This window comes from Pundamilia nyererei, unplaced genomic scaffold (genome assembly GCF_000239375.1).
Source record: "Pundamilia nyererei isolate P.nyererei 1_Seehausen unplaced genomic scaffold, PunNye1.0 scaffold00084, whole genome shotgun sequence".
Lineage (NCBI taxonomy): Eukaryota > Metazoa > Chordata > Actinopteri > Cichliformes > Cichlidae > Pundamilia > Pundamilia nyererei.
In genome coordinates, this window is record NW_005187485.1 from 1,980,672 (window position 1) to 1,987,768 (window position 7,097).

At 40.1% G+C, this 7,097-nt stretch overlaps 1 non-coding gene across 1 annotated transcript; it reads right to left on the minus strand.

Moving 5' to 3' along the window:
• Positions 1 to 2,442: 2,442 nt before the first annotated feature.
• trnar-acg (transfer RNA arginine (anticodon ACG)) lies at positions 2,443 to 2,515 on the minus strand. Its single transcript has one exon. It is a non-coding gene; the product is annotated as a tRNA-Arg (tRNA).
• Between the last annotated feature and the right edge of the window lie 4,582 nt (positions 2,516 to 7,097).

The window sequence follows — 7,097 nt, forward strand, 5'->3', positions numbered from 1 at the left end:
TTTCTGAGGTATAATGAAATACTTGTAGTTCAGGAATTAGTAATTATAGCTAATAGATTCTGCATTGGCTTTTTAGTCCTAACAAAACAAGTTAGAATACCTCAGCTGATGGCAGCTGCCTTGCAAACAGAGGCTAAACTAGGCAGCAACTTAGTTTTACAGAGTGAAAAACGCTGTGGGTTAAGAGCCTGTGAAGAGTGATTTACAATGGTAAGGGTTTAACAGTAACTCTGATTACATGTGTGGACAAGGACGTGCTGACTAAGTTCTTTGGTGCTCTGGCTGATTGGTCCCTTTGGACAAACGGATTCACTGAGTGGCCTACAGCATGCAGCGGGCAGCATGCAGGAAGTCCTCATAAAGAGAGCGGGTGTTCAATCTTCAAGCTCCCCAGACAACTGCATCCTGACTTCTGCTGAGCCTCATCTATTTCTACAGGCGTTGCTTTCTCTTCCTGTCTCTTTTTGTTCTTGTTTGTTTTACTGTTTAGGCTCACTCTTCTCTCTTTTCCACCCTCTGTCTTTCTCCTCTTAAATTGTCTTTTTGTATTTCTTTCTGCCTCCATAACATTCTCTCTTCTTCTCTCTAACGCTGTCTCGGACCTCACACTGTCTTATATCTTCTTTTCCTTATCTCCCTGCAGTCTCCGTCTGCACTGCTGTCCCTTCTCTTTTCCTCACTGCTCTCTTTCTTTTCCCTAAAGCAACTCTCACAAAATTGTCTTCTGTGTGAAATGAGACAGCAGAGATTGACTAGCTGTATTAGAGTGAGAGAGAGACCCTGGAACGAGGTTGTAAAAATTAGTCCTCCATGGGGAAATACCCACAGCTGTATTAAGATCTCCCTGTCTTTTAAACGGCTCCCATTCTCCAGCTAATTGTTTTGAAGCCAGGCCTGCAGATCCCCAGCGAGATCTGGCATTACTCATTGAATTAGCCTGGAGTTACAGAAATATCTCTTTTATCAATCTTGGAGAGAGAAATATGTCCCTCCTCCCCCCTTTTCTCCCTCAATCTGTTTGCAGCACCTCTGAATTTCTCCCTTCTTTTCCTGTCTCATGAAAGCATTTCTGCTTAATTCATTTCACTGAGCAACAGGAAAAAAGGACAATGTGACAGTGATTGTGAGGATTCACATCATGTCACATTTCTTAATCCACTGAACATTATGCATTGCTCCTAATACTGCAGTATCAAAATATGCTTACTCAGAACATATTATATCAGGAGGTAAAGACCCTAAATAGCAGAAACCTTCCCTCCTTTCAGACAGTTTGTTATCTGTACCTGACAATTTATTAACGGGGGTATAGCTTCCCACTGAGGCTGGGGTTTGAAGGAGACTTTGACTGAAGTTAAAGCCCAAGCACTGCAAGTAATATACTGAAATGTGTCATTTGTAGCTGCTAATCTGAGGCCTGTATGATGCACTGCAGGTGGCAGATTTGAAGGGCCACCAGCTGCTGTATTTTAACACAATACCAGGTACCACCACAGAAAACTTTAAATAGACAGACTTTTGTAACCATTTTTGCATACTGATTTGACTGTTTTGATGTCAGTCATAAAATGTCTCGCAAACTACACATGTGATTTGTCCTTTTTCCAATGTTCAAGGACATTTCCCTGCTTTTACTTAAGTTAAAACCAGGCCTCCTTGCTAGAATAGGTTGCAGCCTTTCTTGTGACGTGTGACTCATTGGGGATAGATGCAACCAGCTGTGGCCGGTATCATCCTTTGGAGAAAGTCATTTTTGAAATCATATTTTTCAAACACTAAGCTTTTTTCCTTGAGGACAGCACAGACTGGGGACAAAGCGGCCGTGCTAGCTTAGTTTGCAGCCATCAGTTAGCATGTGACCTAGCTCAAAGAGCTGTCCGTAGTGTGTAATATAGTTATAGTTTGCCAAATAAAAAGCTACTACATTGCTTTACAGACACAACAGATGTACTTACTTTATAAAAAAAATGACAGGACACCTGCATGGATCCTTGTAATCACAGTCTGATGACAAAATTCACAGCAGTGGACCTGTCATACTTACAGACACATAAACTGTAACAGTCTTGTAAAAGTACATTTGAGATTAGAATAAGTGTTCGTACATGACACCAAAAGTTTTCTGTTTTTACAGGTTAACATTTACACAACAGTGGCTACATGTTTATGCTGACACAGCCTACATGGTAAATGGGCCTGATTGTCATATAGCGCTTTAAACAACATGCCACAGTCAGCCATTCACACCACCACTTTCTTCTATGCTTTTAAGTACTTTCTAACTAACATTCACACAACTTGGTGTTAGTATCTTGCCCAAGGATATTTGGCATGCAGACTGGGGGAGGCAGGGGTGGAACCACTACCTTCTGGTAGTGATCAGTAGATGACCTGCTCGAGATCCTGAGCTTCAGCCACCCAAAAAAAAAAAAACAACTGCTTCGAGCCAGCCAGGAGTCGAACCTAGAATCTTCTGATCCGTAGTCAGATGCGTTATCCATTGCGCCACTGGCCCCATGCCTCACATCTAAACAAACATTTGTCCAGTCAACCATTACAGAATTATTTTTGTTTAGACAGCTATGATTTGTCATTTGGGGGAATACTTACTTAATTACCCCTGTGAATTTATAAGTTGGCTCACTTCACTTCAGAGAAATGAGCAGTCCAGTCTAGTACAGGTCTGTCTCACGTTTGCCACTGGACAATAAATAATACAGAGAGGGCTTGGGGGAAAGTGCTGTGGTCAGATGAAACCAAAAACAAGCTCTTTTGCATCAACTCAACCTGACATGTTTAAAGGAATTGAAATGCTGATTATGACCCAAAGATCACCATCTCAGCACAGAGGTGGAAACATTATGCTTTGGGTTGCTCAATCCTGGAGGAAGCTGAACCTTCAAGTTTCCAAGCGGCAATGAAGAAACCTAAAAAATTTAAAGAGAGCATGTCATTCACTCAATGACATGCAGATCAGTTTATAACTTTTCTGTTCTTTTTCCCCCTGAATCTCTCTCCATTAAGAAGCTACTATTAAAAAGTTAATTTCTTTGAAAGTGAGCAAACTTATTAATCCAGCAGTGGATCAAACTATTATTTACCCAATTGTACATTCCCTCCTGTCATAGGTAAAGAGAGGGTTGGCATTATTGACCAATGCTTAGCTTCCTGTTCCTTGAGTGGCTGCATAACATCTTAGAGCCAGTTGTTGTATTTTAATAAAATATGAACAATTACTCTAACTGGTATTTACTAGTCAGGGCAGCAATGTTTAATAATCGATTCAACTTACTGTGCAAGCCCCAAAGGTTTGCTAATTAAGTGGTTGCCATTCATTTGCTGCTGTAGGTGCATGTTTATTTTATTCATTTAATTATTCAAACGTGTAATTTTGAGGAGTATCAAAAAATGGTTTGTGCTCCAGGACTGCGAATAATAACAGTTTGTGGTGCACCGCAAGGAAATAAACGACTGTAGTAACAAACATTTAAAATAGGAACATATATCACTGTATCTGAAGAAGTGGTAGCAACCAGCAGGCAGACTATTGGTTGAGCAAGTGTCCATGCTATGGTGCTACTGTTAGGCTACTGAATTGGCCAAAGTTCATCCTAACCCCATACTTTGGATTTCCTGCCTCATATATGTATATGATATAAGCTATGTAGTTTTCCTATAACCATAGTAACCAGCCATTAAAACCACGACTGTCCATGATTTTAGCTACTGTGGAGTTTTTATTTATTTTTCCACATAACATCTATTACTTTGACTCTGATGTATTTTCTGTTCACTCTTTAGGTGAAGGATCTTTAAAAACTTACAGCCTTTCACCACTCTGTCTTACTCCAACCAGCCATTAACAGTTAATTAGCATGCACAACATGAGCACTAATCAAGATTTCATTATGTAGGTATATTACCAAAGGTATTTCTCAACTCCAACCTATTTACACATATGCTGTTTACACCAATACAATATGTGCTTCTAATTTAAAAAAGGCTTAACAGACACTCTCTTAATGGTAATGTATGAGATCACCCTGACACAGAGAACATGGATGTCTTGAAGGACGTTTAAGTACGGAGTTTAGTACCAATGCAACCATTTAATAACAATTTGCTCAAATAAGACTTTTCTCATCTATTTTGAAAACCATTAGCCCTGGGTTTTAATGCTGTGCATGTAAAACCAAAAACCTGAGGACGGAAGACTAGTCTCATTCAACCTCACTGTTAAATTAGAATTGGGGGCCTCGTTGAAGACCCTTGTGAAAACAACCACCAACAACCTTGAATACTGGTAGTGTATGGAGAAGTCAAACAAAGGTGAGTATTTACATCAGTAAGTGGCTCTGGTGCCAAGAAAACAGCAGAAATGAAGTAAATTGTTGCTTTCTGAACACAAGTCAATTTCAGCAACTTGCCAACAACCTTGACAAGTTGGTATATTTATATCGTAAGTCAAAGGCAGTGTTTACAATGTGACTCTAAGCCAAGGGGACTTTGGAGTAAAGTGTTGCCATCCGTTTATATGTAAGTCAAATTAAGCCAAGTTAGTTTGACTGATATGGATATTACTGGGCTGGATATTACCATAGAAGCAGGTTTTTCCATATTCATGCTGATTATTTTGGTCTCTTCACACAAAGCAAGATAAAATACTGCCTGCTGAACAGTTAGGAACCAATCATCAGCTTTGATGTGAAGCCTGGCAGACAGCGAGGGTGAGAGCAGCGAGAGAGGAGGAAGCACAGCGAGTTTAGGCAATAAAGAGTCGAGAGGAAAAAAATGGTACACAGATGAAGGGAAATAGAAAGTCACAGAAACATGTGTGCATACTTGAGAGGGCCCCAGTCACAGAGTAAGACAGAGCATCCGTTTTGGTCAAGATGAGATGGTTGAATGTGTGTGGACGGCATCCAGGAAGTATCTGGAGTGAATTGGAAGAGCTTTCCATCCTTTGAGAGCGTCTCTTTTAATCATGGCCGTTGGGGCTGTGGGAACCGTCACCACCACAGAGAGGACACTGTTAATTAGACAGCATGTTACTGCACATCCCTGTAGAGTCAACACCCTACATGGCAAGATTATACTCGGTTTCTGTCTCACACACACAAACAAATCTAACAGCGGTGCTTGCGGTCTCCGACCTCTTTGTAGATGCATAAACATGCAAATGTACAAATTGGACAGAGCTGGTTTCGTGCACGCACACAAAGAGGGGGTTGGCTCATTTTCTCAACTGGTTTCAATGCAACAAATGTTTCCTGTTCAAGAATTTTTGGGGGTATTTTCTATTGCCACATTGCATAATATTTCATTTTGGCAAAATAAACCAGCATTTGAGACAGCAGCTATGTGACCTTATTTTAATGTCTTTTCTTGCTGTTGAAAACACACCAGCCTCTACTACACCTGCTCACACAAATGTCTAATTAGTCAGTCACATAACAGCAGCTCACTGCACCAAGTCAAGAAATGTGCTAAAGATCAAGCCAATTGTTAGAATGGTAAAGAAAAGCAATTTACGTGACTTTGAGTGTGACATGGTTGATGGCTCCAGATAAGCGAGTCTATTTCAGAAACTGCTGATCTCCTGGGAGTTTGCAACACAGCCATCTCTAGGGTTTACAGGGAATGGAAATATTACACTAATGGCAGAGGTCAGAGGAGAATGAGCAGACTGCTTTGAGCTGACAGGAAGGAAGCTGACAGTAACTAAAATAACCACTTGTTACAACCAAGGTATGAAGAATCGGATCTCTGAATGCAAAAAACGTGGAACATTGTCCCAGATCATCAGCAGAAGACCACTCCTACAGTGAGATCCCTGCACTCAAATGTCCTCCGAAGTCACCAGATCTCAATCCAATAGAGCACCTTTGACACACAGTGGTATTATTTTAAAAAATCAAATCAAATCAAATTCCTAAATGCTTCTACTTGATTGGAAGCTGTAGGGAATAAACTCATATTCAGCCTTATCTCGCTAGTATTTCACTTTATTACATTGGTAATAAAGTGAAATACTGAGGTTGGAACTCTACTCATACTATTTCTGCTCTGACTTTGTATTGACATCTGGAAACTCTTAAGGGTCATACAAAGTCTTTACCCAAGGAAGTTGAAATTTGTTTCTACTGTTACTGTGTTATTGTTTTTTGGATTATTATATATTGCTTAATTTGAGCAGTCACAAACTTGCAGGGTCTCAGCTCCCTGTCAGAGCACATACCCGCTGACATACATTTCTTGAAGTCCTTTGCTCACGTGTTATATGTTATACTCAATGGAGTAGCAACAATAGACAATAGTAACAGCTGTCAGTGACTGCTCCATTCAGCATCTCTCTCTGTCCACTCTGCAGTGTAGCTTTTTGCCATCTGTGTGTGAATTATGAGGCACTTTGAATTAAAAAAAGAAAATTCTAAGAAGAAATGATCTGCAAAACAACAGGTGTCAAAAATTATGATCGTAGAAATGAAAAACATCTTTGCAGTTTGTTGAAGCTGACAAACATTATGACCTCTCTGTGGTGTTAACTGCAAAATGTGATTTATGTAAGGTGTTCATTTTCCTAAACACACAAAAAAACACATAAACGTCTGATTTTTCTTCCCCTCCTTGTTTCGTCTCTATTTCAGCAAGTTGATCTTTTCCATACTCTGCATCTGTTTTTCTCTCTCGCCTCCATCTTCTCGTGAGGTACACACATACTCCTCCTCTCTCAGCTGCTGTGATGAAGCCATCACTGTCTGTCTGCATCCTAAATCAGCTGTCTGAACACTGCTTAGCTAAGGCTCAGTGAATTACATTCATCTACTGCAGTAATTCACATCGTTACTTTTGTCTTTCTATCTCACCATCTTTCCATGTGTATGTGTGTGTGTGTGTTCTCTTCCATTACTTTGCCTCGAAACGTCTTTTGCAGCAGAACAGTTTATTTATAGGGCCAATTAAATCTGGAGGAGACTCAGTGGGCTTTGGTGGAAAACATCTAAAAAAGCAGAATAGTTTTACATGTCTTAATCTTGGAGGTCTGCAAGAGATATAAACTGCTTGTCATGTCGGGTAGATAGGTTGTATTTTTGATC